Source organism: Crinia signifera, unplaced genomic scaffold (assembly GCF_055691185.1).
Source record: "Crinia signifera unplaced genomic scaffold, ASM5569118v1 HAP2_SCAFFOLD_246, whole genome shotgun sequence".
Taxonomy (NCBI): domain Eukaryota; kingdom Metazoa; phylum Chordata; class Amphibia; order Anura; family Myobatrachidae; genus Crinia; species Crinia signifera.
Genome location: NW_028142139.1, coordinates 9,701 through 27,500, shown reverse-complemented (window position 1 = coordinate 27,500; position 17,800 = coordinate 9,701). Strand labels below are relative to the sequence as shown.

The 17,800-nt window shown below is 49.2% G+C and overlaps 1 long non-coding RNA gene across 2 annotated transcripts; it reads left to right on the top strand.

Annotated features, from left to right (window-relative positions):
- The first annotated feature begins 6,060 nt into the window (after nt 1-6,060).
- On the top strand, nt 6,061-16,093 carry LOC146054526 (uncharacterized). Of its 2 annotated transcripts, none has more exons than XR_014468218.1 (3): nt 6,061-6,380; nt 8,165-8,433; nt 15,898-16,093. It is a non-coding gene; the product is annotated as an uncharacterized LOC146054526 (long non-coding RNA). The 2 variants fall into 2 exon arrangements; XR_014468219.1 differs by lacking the exon at nt 15,898-16,093 and adding an exon at nt 15,202-15,236.
- The last annotated feature ends 1,707 nt before the right edge of the window (nt 16,094-17,800 follow it).

Below are 17,800 nucleotides of genomic sequence, written 5' to 3'. Positions count from 1 at the left end.
AGCCTACCCTCTAAAAGATTTAGGATAGGTGCCTGGCTCCTTCGGACCCTCCTACATCCCAGTGTTGAGCTGTGTCACCAGGACCATATCAGAGAAAGGGATTCGAACGGTAAGTTCTTACAAAAATCCCTTTTTTGTGTATTTCAAAAATGTAAAGAAATAAAAAAAGTTTGGACATTTTCCGAGCAACAATCTGGTTGGAACAAATATTTTAACGACATTTTGGGTGTCACGAACGGTGAAACGGTGTCAAGGCATGCATTATATGTAATAGTAGAGTGCAAGACTAATAAAAAGACTAATAAAGAGATTACATCTCCATATGTGCCAAAGAGGTTTGTGCAAAAGGCTAGTGAACAGCTAACGAACCCAATACACCAATCATGTCCAAACTATGGCCCGCCAGCTGTTGTGAAACTGCAAGTCCCATCATGCCTTGCCACAGTTCTGCTATTAGGGAATACTAAAACTATGGCAAGGCATGCTGGGATGTGTAGTTTCAAAACAGCTAAAGGGCGCTCAGTGACAAACGAGCTTTAAAATCAAAGTCAATTGTTTGGTGACCCGACTCCCAGGCTGCACGTCACCTGGATTTCTCCTCGCACCCTTCGCGCACAGTAGGGCAATAAGCTGCATCTAGTTTATTTAGGGCGCAAAAATGCAGCCAACAAGACCAGGGCAAGTGCTGCGAACAATTCTTTAGCTCCCACTACATTAGGCAAGAGCTACGGGTGCACAAAACAATTGAATCACCATTATATGTTGTTTAGCACCTTACATAAATTATATATATATTTTTTATTATTATTATTTTAATATGCAGTACAGTAAGACCAGCAACCCTTACCACCAGCATAGCTCTGCCCCAACACTCATGAAGCACCGCCTACATGTTTTGATTGGCCCACAATCCAATCAGTCAAAGAAAATGGATCACCATCAATAGGTAAAAACATTGATGGTCATCCATTGCACAATAGTGTGTATGCACTATTGTCATCAATTGCAAAGACGTCCATCCCTAAAGCTGTGCACACACAGTGCAAGTGAGCCTCTGTGCTAAGTTTGCAGTTAAGCACAGATGGCTCAGCATTGTGTGCTGAACAATCTGTCATCGCCAGTGTTCTCTGGTGTGAGAACACTGGCGATGACTAGATTTATAACTGGATGCAGTGTAAATCTAGTCAGGCAACAGCGACGCGCGGGACCGCGCAATCGTCATCACCAGAGGGTATACACGTGGAGTGATCCTTTTTTCATTTCTAAGCGATCTAGTCAGATCACTTAGAAATAAGCCTCATATTCCCCTGGGCGGGATGTATTAATGTAAATCGCCAGCCGCCGCGATGCTACCGCATATGTACTAACATATGCAGCTAGCATCGGGTTGTGGTGACGGAGACCCCCGCGATACCTGTGATGTGGTGTGCGGGGGTCTCCGTCACATCCTGGCGGCTGTCAGTGTCCCCCTGCCTCTCCTCCTCCCTACAGCCGGATGTCCTCCCGGCTGTGACACCTGCTAAGGGAGGAGTAGATCGATGGAGGATGGGTCGCAAGGACGGCGGGCGGCGATAGAAGCCCATAGGCATCTATAGGGTATCGCCACCCAGAGGTTGAGAGACCCTGCCAGGCGGAGATGGGGCGGACGGATAATGGTACATAGGAAAATGCGGTAAAACCCCCGTTTTATCACATTTTCCCTTTAGTACATCCCGCCCCCTGTGTGTATGCCCCATTAGGATGGTAGATAATACAGTATACACTTTAGACTACAGTATAACTAATGTGACAATAATCCCTGTATAACCATCCAGCAAGCAATCCCGGCGGGTGACATGTACTTGGTGTCACCTGAACGCAGCAGTGATCCCAGCCTATATACAGTATGCCCAGTTATCCTACATCTGCACTAATGGCTACGTGCAGTTTGCTAGCCAGTACGGTTTGGCTCACCTGTATCTCACCACATTGGCATGCCGGGCACATATTTACCATTACACTCACATGTGTTTATTATCATAGAACATAGCAAAGCGCGCATAGCTACTGCAGCAGAGAGAGAACATATGGTATACACACAGAGGCTTCCCATAGATTATAATCTGGTCTATATACACCTGTGTCACACTTTGGGAAAGCAGATAGATAATATACAGTGTATAATAATGCAGACAGCACTGGGGCTGAGATATTACAACCTGAGCCATAGAGTAGCGCTGCTGAGGATACACTGGTATGCCCATACACATAGATATCCCCAGGAGCACCATGCAGCAGCCCTGTGGGAGTCACATACATGACCAACATACAGACTGAGCTCCAGTCCTCACCCACAGGTTGCTCAATGCTCAGGGGGTGTTCTGCACATGTGCACTTACCAGCCGCTTCTTCTACGCAGGGGCATGGCGTCCCAGTCAGTGACTGCCTCCATCAGAACAGCCGGCAGAGTGCTCATGTAGGGGGAGCAGCAGTGATGACGATGCATTATGTGCCAGGTGTAGTTCCAGCAGCTGCCAATAGGTGGCGATGGTGCGGCACAGCGTGAATGACGTCACTGCATTGTAGCTACGAGATACACGAACAGTCCGTGTATGAGTGGCTGGTACAGTGGCGTGTACCGTTAGTTCAGCGTCTGGGACAGCCACTCAGGCTGAGCCACCACGGGTTTGAATCCTCCTCCAGTGTCTGCTGTTTCAGGGGCGTGGGGTGTAGCGCCTTCGGATCCGGGAGCAGCCTGAGTTTTTGACTCATCCACTGATACCACAATATTTTCTGCTCAAACTACATAATATTAATAATTAGCCACCATATATAACCAGGAGGAATAACTTTAAGTGGGGGCAGGACGGAGTCTGTGTACAGACCAATTGTTCTAAATATACAGTTTATTCATTGGCACAAAACAGCAAAATAGGTTAAAATTAAAAAAGTGCATTAAGAAAAAAGTGAATAGAAATTGGAGCTGTGTGTCCGTGTCGCTGTACACTTATACAGTGCCCGTGTCAGCAGATTTCCACATACACAATTTTCTTTAATAACTCATGTCGACCTATTCCTGTGTTGACCTTTTTCATGCAGCCTTTTGGATTGTGTCGACCGTTTTCAGCGTCAATTTAAACCAGGTCGATCTTTTTCATATGTAGACCTTTTCACTGCCGACCAAAAGATCTAATTACTGTCGACTTAATGACCCTCACCCCTGGTCACAGCGTCTATAAACTGTTATGTAGGACAGGAGACAAGTTCCGAAAACTAAAATATCATAAATTCCCAAACGTTGGGCAAAAGAAGCAGCCTCTGTGTTTTCCTTCACATGTAGTCATACAGATAGAGTCGGACAACAGGAATAATATGCGCTACATGATAATGTATTTATAGCATTCCTCCCAACTGTCCTGATTACAGTGGTATGGTCCCGCTATTTGGAGCCTGCCCTGATGTCCCTTGAGGGGAGGTGATCATGGCTGCTCTGCTTTGTGGAGCAGCCGGTGATTGCTGGATAGGTGCCGTGCGCAGCAAGGAGAGACGGGGCTGGGTACGCTGGCAAAGAGGATGGAAAACCCGGGGCCTCGATGCCCGGTCCCGCCCCCGTTGCACATAGCCCCGCCCCTTTCCAGGGCCAGCTGCATGCAGGTCCCACTGATCTATTGGTAAAAGTTGGAAGGCATGTTCGATGTTCTGTGTATACAATACATTCCTTTTTCTTTTTTAATAGTAGGATCGGCAGCAATTAGCTGTATGCTCTGGCCTTCGTCTGCGGATCTTCGCCTCCAGTGAAGTGTATGGCCTTTGTCAAACATACATAAAAAAAAATAAAAAAATGATACCCGATCTATTGTCTGCGGGCAGACGTGATTCTAGTCTGGCTCTAAACACAGATATTTCTCCATTCCCAGGAGAGAAATTGGCCTCACACCCCTTGCTGAAACACAGGGGCGGATTGGCCCACCGGGAAACCGGGCCGTTTCCCGGTGGGCCGGCACATTTTAGAGTCATAGCGGCCGCCCACCCTCCCTGGCTGGGCCGCGGCCACCAAACCACCATCTCCGCGGTTACCGGCCGCGGCCGCAACAAAATGCCCTGAATAAACATGGCCGCGGCTGTGGCCGAAGTTGAAATGGCCGCGGGAGGGCTGGTGCGCATGTGCGGCCGCACACTAGAGATGTGTCGTTCGCGAACGATCCGGTTCTTTTGAACGGATCCATCAAAGGAACGAGCGAGCCGCCGATCCCAAAATGGTGATCCGGATCGGTTTCGCTTAGCATTACATACAATACAATGCACATTGCATTGCTTGAGCTCAGCACTGCCCCCTTTGGCAGCTGAGATATTTTCTTCTAATTGGCTGCTTGTGCTGCTGCTGCTGTTGCTGTGTCACGTGCAGATCTAGATTCTTCTGAATCTGGAAGCCCTGAGGGAGGTCTGGTGACTACACATCAACAGCAGACAGAGCAGAGGCATAGGCACTGGCAGGCATTTCAAGATTGCTTCACCTGAGTTCACCAGTAGTATCACAGAAAGGTGTGTAGTAGAAGTATGAACACACAGACACACAGACATAAATTAGGCAGTGCACATGTGTTTTTTTTTTTTTACTAGATCTCTGTTTGCTGGGCTGTGTAGTACATTTAACTTTAATTTGGAGGGGGAGGGGGCCTTCTTTTAACTTTCATTTGGGGGGGGGGAGGGGGGGCTCGGCAATGAGCAAATTTAGTCTCCCTTGGCAACGAGCAAATTAATACCCCTTTTACACCGCTGCAAAACCCCGGGTCTTCAGCGGGTCAGACCCCTGTCAGCGGCAGTGTAAATGGGACACGCCGTGTCCCTTTACACGGGACTTCTACCCAGGTCCTGGGAACTGGATTGTTCGTCAGACAAGCGTTGGTCAGACAGTCACTAGGTCGACATGCAGAAAGGTCGACATGGGAAAAGGTTGACATGGGAAAAGGTAGACATGGACGTTAGGATGACATGAGGAAGGTCATAAGGTCGACATGGGGTTTTCGCTGTTTTTTGACCCGAATGTCAACACAGTTGACATGGACACAGTTGGAAGTGAGAATCGGACCCTCGCATCGCTCGCAATGCTTTGGGCACAGTGTCTCACTTCGCTCGCCACACTATTATAATCTCACTCCATGCCCTAGTGGAAGGTAGGGCATGAAATACCGCCTGTCGGCACATGTCGGCTCAAAAAACTGTGAAAATCCCCATGTCGACCTTATGACCTGTCGACCTTCCTCATGTTGACCTATAACCATGTCGATCTTGTTCCACGTCGACCTTTCAGCATGTCGATCTAGTGTTGTTGACCTAATGTCGACCTAGATCAGTCGACCAAACGACTATCTATGTTAAGTGCACCACCTAGGTCAGGGTTAGAGAACCTTTGGCCCCAGCTGTTGTTGGACTACACATCCCAGCATTCCCTGCAACAGTGTTATCATGGCCAAATAGCAAATTGTAGCAGGGCATGCTGGGATGTGTAGTCCAACAACAGCTGGAGGGCCAAAGGTTCCCCATCTCTGACCTACGACTTTGCTCTGTTTCTGGACTTCCCTCTTAACGAATGATTGCTATTACCTGTTCTAAACAGGTAAATGGATAAGAAAGGTGTTTCCACACAGGTAATAACAATCAAACATTAAGAGGGAAGTCCAGAAACAGAGCATTGTGTCCCTCCTGGAAAGGGTCATGTTGGGAGGTATGGTACACTAACTCAAACCATAAATAACTGTCTTTTTTACACAAACTGAGCCGCAGAGCCGCCCAAAGGATCTAGATCTTTTCACTGACCGACCCAGGTCGACCCGGGTCCGCGAAAAGATCCGTTTTGCCCATCTCTACCGCACACAGCACCTCCCGCGGTGCTTACAGCCCGACTGACACACTTCCGGGTTTTGCGGCGCCACCCTTCTCCCCGCCAGCGGAGCTCTGAAGCCGCGCAAAAAATTAAATGTATGTGAGCGGCTGCTGGGAGAGAGAAGTGCGGATGCTTCAGTAATGTCCACAGCTGTGTCTGCTTTCATTGATGCTTTGAGTAGGGCACTCAAAGCGGCAATGAAAGCAGACACAGCTGTGGACATTACTGAAGAATCCGCACTTCAGGGCGATGGTTGCTGCTGGGAATCAGAAGCAGCGCTGCAGCGGTCGGGTGCCTACCTCGGGGGATCAGCAGCCAGAGGAGCCGGCTTGGTGACAAGCAGAACAGGCAGGGATCGAATGTGTTCCTCACTTGATTTGTATGCCTGGGGGCTCCACTCTACACTCTCCCTGCACAGGCTGCTGCTGCGTGCTGCTGAACTTCCTGTGTCAGAAGAATGAAGCTCCAGTTCTATAAAGGTGGTGGCTGAGGGTATGATTCATCGGGGTACTGACAGGTAATGCACTTCCACTGTACAGTGTGTTTGTCACTGTGTGTGCATGTTAGTTTGCCCTCCCCTGCCCATTTCAATTACAGCAGCTGTAATGGGGTGCTTTCAGCCAGGACCCTGACACTGCAAAATGGCACCTAGCTGCTCTGAGATTACCATCCCTGGCCCCACTGCCCCAATGTACACCATAATTCTCCTCTCTCCTGCTCATCCACCCACCCACTATTCCTCCTCTCTCCTACTCTCCCACTATTCATCCTCTCTCCTGCTCTTCCACCCACTCTTCCTCCTCTCTCCTGCTCCATCCACCCACTATTCCTTCTCTCTCCTGCTCCATCCACCCACTCTTCCTCCTCTCTCCTGCTCCATCCACCCACTATTCCTTCTCTCTCCTCTTGTTTCTCCCACTAATCCTCCTCCATACTCCCGTATCTAGCCACACTAGTAACCATTCTCCCCCCAATTACAGTGCACCCCCTGTCATTTTTTCATCTGGATCATGCATTAGAGTACAGTAGCCAAAGAAGGAGGGGGCAGTTTAGACTGAAGGAGAAAAGGGGAGGCCATCCTTTAAGGCAGTGGTTCCCAACCCTGGTCCTCAAGTACCCCCAACTGTGCACATTTTCCAGGTCTCCACACAGAATCACAGGTGACATAATTAGCTCCACCTGTGATCTTTTAAAACGTGTCTGAATAATGAGTGCACCTGCTGGGTGACCTGGAAATGTGCACTGTTGGGGGTACTTGAGTACCAGGGTCGGGAACCACTGCTTTAAGGGACAGTTTCTGCAGGGCAGGCATGCCATCTGCATTTCCTCTGCCACAGTGCAACCCACCTTCCCATTTAATCTGCTTAATCCCTTCCCCCATCCCAGAGCTGTCATATGCTTTGATACAGGCAGAATGGGGCTCTGGGCATGGCCAGCGGTGAGATGATGTGTCTAACCAACTGCGTCTCCATGCTTTGTAACTTATATTTCAGCTAACAGTATAGGTGCAGTAGGCAGAAGCTGGGCTCCCGGGGGGGTGTAGGAGCAGGGTCAGGGCACAGCATACTGCAGACTTTGGCCACTGAGCTGGAGGGAGTGAAGACAAGCTGTAATGTCACTGTAGTGTAGCATTTACAGTGTAGTGATATAGTGCTGCATATTGAGGGAATGTACTGTAGTGTAGAGGAGTGGAGGCAATGTAGTGTAGAGGAGTGGGGGCAATGTACTGTAATGTAGTGATTTCTTTCAGTGTAGAGATATACTGTAGGACCTGATTCTGGTTGGCTTAGACTTGCGGAGTCAGGTCCTAGACCTGGGCGGGCGGCTGACGTCCTGTGGTGGGAGGCAGGTTGGTGGGGGCCTAAAACATATGTTTGCACCTGGGCCTACTAGACATTAGTTCCGCCACTGAGTGCTGTGTAGGGAGATCGGTGCTGCTGCTGTGATCTGTGCGGTGCTGGTAGGTGGGGGTTGCTGTGCAGGAAGAAGGGTTAGGGGTGCTGACATGCTGGGATAGGTGTTGGTTGCTGTGTTGTGCTGGAACAGGGTTGGTGAGTGTGGCGAGATGGCATACAGGGATGGGTGCTCTGCTGTGATCTGTGCTGTGCTTGAAGAGGGGTTTTAAATGAGGGGTGCTGTGCTGGGTGAGGGGTGATGGATGCTACATAGTAAGGGGAGAGTCTGGGGTCCTGTGTTGTGAGGGTAGACTATGCCGTATAGAATGCCTTCTGTGGTAGGGCTGTAAGGGACTTTACGCTAACATCCCCCCGTCATTTAGGTGCTTATTTTTTTTAAATCTAGTTTAAGTTGCAGCTGACACCAGAGACGGGAACTGCGGTCTGAACCTTGCGGGAACCAGAAGCAGACAGCTAGAGACGGGAGCCTGACCCACAAAGCTGCTTGAAGCTGACACCAGAAGCAAGAGTCAGGAGCTGAGGTATGAACCTGGTGCTAGCCGGAAGCTGATATCTAGAAGCACGAGCCTGGAGATCGGATCGGACACTCGCAGCTGCCGGGAGCTGGCAACTAGAAGCAGGAGCTGTGCAGCAGCCTGGAGCTGACAGCCGGAGGTAAGTCGGGGGGTCGAGCGCAGCTTAGGATGTGGCAGTATGGCCCTCTACCTCACAAGCTGCTTCACACCACACTTGCACCAATGTTACATAACTCCCTCTTTCTCTCTCTCCGACTCTCCCTTTCTATCTCTATCCACCCCTCCGTCACTCTTTTCCTTTCTCTCCTTTCCTTTACAGCTGATTTCTCCCTCCTCTCTATTTCTCTCTCCTCTCCTTCTCTCTCCTCTCCTTCTCTCCCTTCTCTCTCTTCCTCTCTCTCCTTCTCCTCCTCCCCCCTTCTCTCTCTCTACATCCTTAGCCTCTCTATCTCCCTCCCTCTCATCCTCTTTTACTTTGTCTCTCCCTCTCCATTATTATTATTATAATTTTATTTATAAGGCGCCACAAGTGTTTCGCAGCGCCGTACAAAGGAACAATACAGGGAGACAAAGCTTGGCATAACATTGAATAAATAACAAAAATACAGTACAAATAAAGAGCGCCACAGATCAATACACATTACAGCTTGGATATAAGTAGTGAGGACTCAATCAACATACAACTAGAGGCTTGATGCCAATGATGGAGAGGAGTATGCGGACAAAGATGGTCACTGAGTGTTGGAGTATAGGAGAGCTGTGAGTGAAATGTGAAGAGAAGTGGGCTTTGACAACAGGAGGGAAGAGGGCCCTGCTCAGAGGAGCTTACAATCTAGTAGGAAGGGGAGACAGACAGATTGCAAGAGGTGCAAGCGAGTGGGTGGTGGTTAGATAGCAGGATGTAAACAGGCAGCGGGTCGGAGAACCAGCTGGTTTATGCAGTGGAAGGGTACGCTTTGATGAATAGGTGAGTTTTCAGTGCCTGTTTGAAGCTTTGCAAGGTCGGGGAGAGTCTAATGGAGCGAGGGAGTGCGTTCCACTGAGGGGGTGCAGCACGGGCAAAGTCCTGTACTCTAGCATGGGAAGCAGTGATCAGGGTGGAGGAGAGACGACAGTCGTCATTTCCCTCTACCCCTCTCTTTCTATCTCCCTCCTTTCTCTCCCCCTCTTACCCTTCTCTCCGCCTCTCTCCCTATCCATTCCCCTCTATCCCACTCCACCCTTCCCCTCTTACCCCCTTCCCTTCTTTCCCTCTGTCCCCTCTCCCCCCCTCCCTCCTCTTTCCCCACTCTCTATTTCTGTCACCTCTCTCTTCTGTCATCCAATGCCTCTACCTGCCATCCTCTGTCACACATTGCCTTCCCCTGGCATCATCCACTTACTACCTCTTTTACTCTCTCCCTGAGGTCACCCACTGCTTATCTCTATCACCCTTTGTCTCTCTTTGTAAACCACTGCCACTCTATCTCCCACTATCCATCCCCATCGTCCACTACATCACCCTCTACCTTTCCCCGGTGTGACTGTCACTATCTCCCCATTTCCCTCTCTCTCCTGTTGGTCTCTGACTTTTTTAGACATCACTCTTTGCCTCTTCCTGTTACCTTTTCACTGTCACCCACTGCCTCTCTACATCATTTCCTTTGAGACCACACCATTGTAAGGCCATGGCCATTGTTCCAGTTTTTTTACTTTTTGCACTGGGAGCCGAATTGCCAAGAAACAGTCCAATTGTTTTTGGCTGAGGGGATCAAAATTTCTAGTTACGCCACTGAAACCCCCCCCCCCCCACACACACAGCCTAACCCTAACCATACTCGCACCCCTGCGGCCTAACCTTAACCCTACTCATATCCCTCACAGGCCTTACCCTAACTAAAAAAAACACACACACAACCTAACCATACACCCCCTGCCCCCCTGCAGCCTAAACCTACTTCTACACACAACTCAGCCTAACCCTAATAATAATTCTTTGCAGCCTAGCTATAACCATACAAATACTGCTCCCGCCTGTCCCCTTATCCACACTACCACTACTCCAGCCGGCCCCTGCTTCCCACTACTGCTCCCGCCTGTCCCCTTATCCACACTACTCCTACTCCAGCCTGCTGCTGTTTCCCACTACTGCTCCCAGCCTGTCCCCTTATCCACACTACCACTACTCCAGCCGGCCCCTGCTTCCCACTACTGCTCCCAGCCTGTCCCCTTATCCACACTCCCACTACTCCAGCCGGCCCCTGCTTCCCACTACTGCTCCTAGCCTGTCCCCTTATCTTCTCTATTACTACTCCAGCCTGCCCCTGCTTCCGACTACTGCTCCCAGCCTGTCCCCTTATCCACACTACTACTACTCCAGCCTGCCCCTGCTTCCCACTACTGCTCCTAGCCTGTCCCGTTATCTTCACTATTACTACTCCAGCCTGCCCCTGCTTCCCACTACTGCTCCTAGCCTGTCCCCTTATCTTCTCTTTTACTACTCCAGCCTGCCCCTGCTTCCCACTACGGCTCCTAGCCTGTCCCCTTATCTTCTCTATTACTACTCCAGCCTGCCCCTGCTTCCCACTACTGTTTCTAGCCTGTCCCCTTATCCACACTACTATTACTCCAGCCGGCCCCTGCTTCCCACTACTGCTCCTAGCCTGTCCCCTTATCTTCTCTATTACTACTCCAGCCTGCCCCTGCTTCCCACTACTGTTTCTAGCCTGTCCCTTTATCTTCTCTATTACTACTCCAGCCTGCCCCTGCTTCCCACTACGGCTCCTAGCCTGTCCCCTTATCTTCTCTATTACTACTCCAGCCTGCCCCTGCTTCCCACTACTGCTCCTAGCCTGTCCCTTTATCTGCACTACTACTCCAGCCTGCCCCTGCTTCCCACTACTGCTCCTAGCCTGTCCCCTTATCCACACTACTATTACTCCAGCCTGCCTCTGCTTCCGACTACTGCTCCCAGCCTGCCCCCTGCTCCCCTCCAGGCCTCACTGTACAGTACCCACCCATAGCCACTATCCGCTCAAACCCCTGGCTTCCAGTATATACCTCTCTGACTTGTACACTACCGACAATATCCCTGCCCCCCCAGGAACATACACTGTCCATGCTACCCCAAGTCCTCCTAGCCACAGTACCCCCACCCCAGGGACATATACTTTCCACACTTTTTTGTGTGTGTGGAGCTCAATGTGTTTTTATTTTATTTCTGTGGGGGCTAATGGTTAATGTTTGCCCTGTCAGGGGTCAATGTATTTATTTTACCTGTTTGGGCTATCAGTAAATATCATTGTTTTCTATTTGAGCCAGTGTTTTATCTGGGGGGGAGAGGGGTGACAATGTGTTTATTCCTGTGGGGGGCAAATTGATTTTGATGTTTTTTTTTTCCTGCTGGTGCAAATGTGTTTGTATTTTCCTGCGGGGCCAGTCCATATATTTGGTGCACGGCCATGCACCAGGGCAGTGTAATGGCATTAGCATATAGCTGCAGATGCAACTGCAGCAAAAGTTGCAAGAAAGGCCGCAACTGCATGCAACCTGGAATTCTACCCTATAAGTAGGGATCCCGCCCCCTTTCACAGACCCCACCCCCTCAGCAGACTCCACCCCCATTAGGGCTGCTTTCATAAATTTCCCGGGCTGGTTTTTCATCCCAATCCGCCCCTGCTGAAACAGGTAAGGATCATATGGTCGACCTAAAGATTGTCGACAGTCATTAGGTCAACATACTGCAAGGTCGACATAGGTCAAGGTCAACAGGTCATTTGGTCCAAAAAAGCATTAGGTCAAAATGGTCTAGCTCTGGGGTAGCCAACCCTAGTCCTCGAGAGCTACCAACAGTGCATGTTTTGCAGGTCTCCTCACAGAATCACAAGTGAGCTAATTAGCTCCATCTGTATCTTTTAAAATGTGCCAGTGATTAATGAGTGCAGCTGTGCAGCAGCTAGGTTGTCTGTAAAATGTGAACTGTTGGTAGCTCTCGAAGGCTAGGGTTGGCTACCACTGGTCTAGCTCAACATGGGGTTTTGTACTTTTTTTTTTACCCGAATGCCGACCCAGTCAACATGGACACAGGATTAAGTGCACCGCATCCCCTCGCATGTCTGGCTGTGCTTGGCACTCTATGTTATTCTCCCACCGCACCCTAGTGCAGGCGTTCCCAACCACGGTCCTCAAGGCACACCAACAGTACAGGTTTTAATGATATCCAGGCTTGAGCACAGGTGACTTAATTAGTACCTGTGATTTGGATTAATCCATCTGTGCTGAAGCCTGGATATCACTAAAACCTGCACTGTTGGTGTGCCTTGAGGACCGTGGTTGGGAACGCCTGCCCTAGTGGATGGTAGGGCATGAAATTCCGCATGTCGGCTCAAAAAAACCCCCAAAAATCCAGTGAAAAACCCAGTCGACCTAGACCATGTTGACCTAATGACCTGTCGACCTAGACCCATGTCGACTTTGCAGTATGTCGACCTGATGACTGTCGACCATCTGATATCGCTGATACAGGTTAATAGATAGAGGCTATCAATCCGAACGGCCTGTAATTGGTATAGCTATCTCACCCCTGCATTACTATATTAAGTATCAATTGGTAATGGGGGAGGCGCACCCAGGAATATGTATTAGACTTGGAAGCAAAGAAAGATAAAGTATTCCTACAAGGGGCAATCTAGGTTAGCATATATTAATGTTCTGATTAATGTTATAGGTCAGTGGTTCCCAAACTGTGTGCCGTGGCACCCTGGGGTGCCTTGGGGGACTTGCAGGGGTGCCCTTGGTTGATGGTCCAGGACCAATTCAAGTTCTTTATATCCAATATAATAGTAAAATTATGGACAAACAGAAGTACATTTTGTCCATTACAACATAACTGATCCTAAGGATGAGATCTAAACACCATTTAATATTTGTTTCTGAATTTCTCAATGAGAAACCTATAGCCTAGGGGTGCCGCGAAAAAAATTCTGATGCTTCAGGGTGCCGTGAGTCAAAAAAGTTTGGGAACCCCTGTTATAGGTACATTAATAAAGTGACCCAAGAAACAGAGAATTGGCTAAAACATGATGTTTATTGAATCATTTATTAAGGACAGCGAAATATTAAAAACATAAGTGAAAAGTGATAAATGTGAAATAAAGTGCATTAGAAAAAAAATTAAAATAAGTCTGTTACGTGTGTGTTATCGGTCATAGCATGTGTGTCTGTAATACTGTTATTAATCTCCACGCAAATATCAATTATTGCTCTAATTAGGCAGTCTTGTAAATTCATCAACAAAGGGACATGTGCACGTTTCAAGATGACGGGTGCACCAAAATTGTTAGGAATAAAGGTGCGTACACACGGGGCAATATGATCGCTGGCAATATATTGCTAGATTATATTGCCCAGTGTCCCGTTTTGTGAAAACGGGAGCGCGCACCCGGCGATTTATCGCTGGTGCACACTCCAATCACTGGCAATATGGTCGCTCAGCAACCATATTCCCAGCTATTTCAGCCCCTATCGCCCCCGTGTGTACACAGCATAATCGCCCCCGGATGACGTCAGCGAACCGGGACCAGGGCGGTCTTTTCGTATGGGCTTAATGGGCACTTGCTCTGGGGCCCCAGGTGTATAAGGGCCATACTCTGATAGCTGAGGATCCCCTTTTTCCAGGGATACCAGCATTTTTAAAATCGGCCCTGGAGAAATGGAGATATCCAACTTCAAAGCAGCAGTCCACATCTGACCTGTTAATTGCACTTCCCAGTCAGAATTCTCAGGTTCTCTCTGACTTAAGGTGCCCATACACGTCTCGATGCGGGCGTGCATTTTGAGCTTAAATAGCACGCATCGCATTCATCCTTGTACATGCGTTGTGCATACAATGCGATGAAAAGCAAGTACAAAAAGTATGTGCAGCACATACTTTTCTCTTTCAATGGTCCTGGTGACACAGCTTCACATTGGGATGTAGGAGGGTCCGCAGGAGCCAGGCACCTATCCTAAAGCTTTTGGAGGGTAGGCTCCTCTCCTACTGCATCCCAGACTCCTCAGTTCGTGTTAGGTGCCCACTGGAGTGGGTGCTATTCTAAAGGGCTGCCGGAGCAGCCGAAGGAGTAGAGTTAGTTAGGGTTTTTATTATTTTATTAACTTTTACACTAGCTAGGTAGGCACAGTGTGAGGATTCTCATTAGTGAATCCTCACACTGCTAGCACAGCAGGAGCTGACAGAAGCGCGTCCTGTCAGCTCACTGTGCACAGGGGAGACGCTGCCTGGCCTCCCTGTGCAGCGCTTACAGCTTCTTTTAAGAAGCTACGAAAACTCCACAGAATGATACTGAGCGCTGATTACCTATTCTACCGACTGTCCAGGATACACAACCAGTGTCCAACATACAAATTCTCAGTTGAAGTAAAAAAAATTGTGACATCTAGTGGTGCGAATAGGAACTGCAGGCAATCATCCCGATCATCCCTTTTTGTGATCATCCTTTTAGTACATCCGCAAATGGTGCCCTGCATACACAAATACATCCACTATAACCACAAACCCTAGCATACTACACATCCTATAACTAGCGAGTCTACCACATACCGACATCCTAAAAAAGAAACCTCCTCTATTACCCATAACGCCCAGCATAAACACACAACAGCGCACATATACCTGTACCACAGCCGCACAGCATCTGCCATGAGCCTGACGTCTGCCTTGTGTCCCGTGTCCTCGGCTCCTGCAGCAGGAGGTGCTGGGTCGTCCTCTGCTCCGCCTGTTGTGCTGTTCTGGGTCGGCCTCTGCTTCCACCCCCGGCTCCTATCAGGCTGGGGATCCTCCTCTATCCTCTCCTCCGCTGGGCTGTCACCTGTCCTCTGAGCAGCTCCTGTCCTTGATGTTACATCGTGTTCTTAACTTACTTTCGGGCAGGCATCTCTACGGGCAGCTCCGCACCACTGAGGGGGCTTCTACAGGTCTCCAGCTAGGGGTCCTTTGCATGTCCTCCAGTCCTGGTTCCTCGAGAGCGGGTGTCCTTCGCGGTGCCTGCGCACCTTGGTCTCCACTTGCTGCGTCCTCTATCTTCTTCGGAGCAACTTCAGGAGAATCCTCCGGCTGGGTGTGCTCCCAGGTAATTTACCCCCTCAGCACCTTCTTCCTTGAGGTTCTAGTCTTCACCCTCTCGGCTCCTCCACAGGCAGGCACTATGTAGGACACCTCGGCAGCACACATCATTCTGTTCTCTCTGGGTTTGGGGCTCCTCCTGTGGTTGGCAGCTAGTGGGGGCAGCGCGGTTCCCTTCCCTCTGGCAGGTGGCAGCAGTAGGGGACTTGGAGGAGCCTGGCTCTCCTGGCGCCATTCCTGGTCTCACAGCTGCGCAGCCTCCGCTCCTTACAGGTCAGCAGCTCACAGCACTGCACAGGCCCTTGTCCTCTCCAGGGATCACTCTTCCCGGTGCCGGCTCTCTCTGTTGTGGGTTATGCATCGCTGCAGGACCGCCTCTGATCCCCCTGCCCTACCTCTCTATAGTCCCTCTCACTGGCTCACCCGCCATATCCTGTACTGGCTGTATCATATATTTTTATATTTCTTTATACTCAAAGGCTATATATCCCCCTTCCCACACAGATTTAAGTTGCGACTATTTGACACAGTGGCTGCCTTGATAAAGGTACCAGCGGGGACCGAAACGTCAGAAGATCTCTCTTGCAGAAAATAAACTTTGGATTACCTCCTGGTTGTACCTCCATTGAACTACAGACTGGTGAGTGCTGTTTATTCCCCCAGTGGGGGTTCTTTCTGGTATCTATCTATCTAAGGAATTATCCAAGCAGGCAGCGGCACTCCATGGGCTTAACAATGTGTTTATTGGAGGTGACCGACGTTTCGGGGACTGGATACCCCTTTGTCAAGGTGTACAACGCGTGCGGGTGACACAGCAAACATTTAAATACATACAGCATGTGCATACTCACCATTCCCGTACGTGGAGCGTCCCGGTTGCGTCCAGTGCGGCTTCCGGTGCGGGCGGATGTCAGTGGGCGGAGCCTCACTGCATCATCACGCTCCCCTCTGTTGTAGATGGGTTGCTATGGTGACCCCACCGTATCGCCCACTTCTGTATGACAACCTCCGCTCCAGGATCCGGGTTTGGCTTCTGCCTATAACAACACATAAATGGCACATAAATAACCTACATTAAAACAGTAAAACAATGTTAAAAAATGGTGCAAGTTTGAAGTGTAAATTTCAGATGCCACGGGACTACTGCCCGAGCAATGTTTAAGAAGTGATGTGAAGAAGATGTCACCGCATCTAGCGTGACAATTGTATGGTGTTAACACAGGGATCCGGACGGGTGTGTTACATATGGATCTCTGTATACAATAATAACATGGTCAAACTGATCGCTAATGATCATGTTTGTAAATCGGAGATGTCAGGCTCTAACACATGGGGGAGATGTGCTGTGGGATCTCTATGAATGTGAGAATTACAGGGGCGTGTTGTACCATAAATATCGGCTCCACAAGTGATATATATGCTTCATGTTGTCTTTGAGAACAGAACAGCAGTATAGCGTGTATATATATACTATGTATACATCGGGGGAAATGTACCAAAATGGATTCGTAAAAAATAGGTGTATTCGTAGGCAGAAATACGCCTATTTTTTACACATTTGTATTTTTGGGATTTACACACACTTCTTTGTATGTCAAACAGACAGATCGCAATACTATACTTAGACACAACAGCTCGCACCCACGCAACACGGTGGAGAGTCTCCCATACTCAGTTTTTGAGAGTATGCAGGATCACTGATACCGACTCTGAAACCCATCACCAACTGGACATCATGCAGCAGAATTTCGAGGACAGAGGCTACCCCAGACAGGGCCTACTTAAAGCCAAGGCCAGGGCTCTGGCGTGTGAGCGCACCACTCTTATCACAGGTGCAACACCTAAAGTCATAAAGCCATGTATTCCATGGGTTAATGACTTTAGCTCTGCCAGCCGAGAAACCACCAGCAGAGTAAAAAACTGGTGGGAAATTGTGCGTTCGGATCCCGAGCTACCGGTGTTCAAAGACACCAAGCTGATGCCGAGCTACAAGCGCGGCCCAAACTTGAAGGACCTATTGGTCAAGACCGAGATTACAAATTTTGACACCCCTTCTAGACAAATCAGACCCACCAGAATGGGCTGTTACCGGTGCCTAGGCTGCACAACATGCAGCTTCATGACAGCTTGCACCGAAGTTGCACATCTCTATACGGGTAAAATTTTTTTAAATCAGATGGCCCCTCACGTGCACGACTAAATTTGTTATCTACATCATTTATTGTCCATGTGGAATACATTACATCGGCAAGACCGATTGTGCCATACGGGCAGCCCTTCATTCTGGCTCAGGGGAGCAACCAGTGACCAGGCATTTCGCCAAGGCCAAACATAACATGGCAATGATCAAATATAAGATCATAGACCACGTGCCGGCACACATACGGGGTGGCAACCATTCCAAACA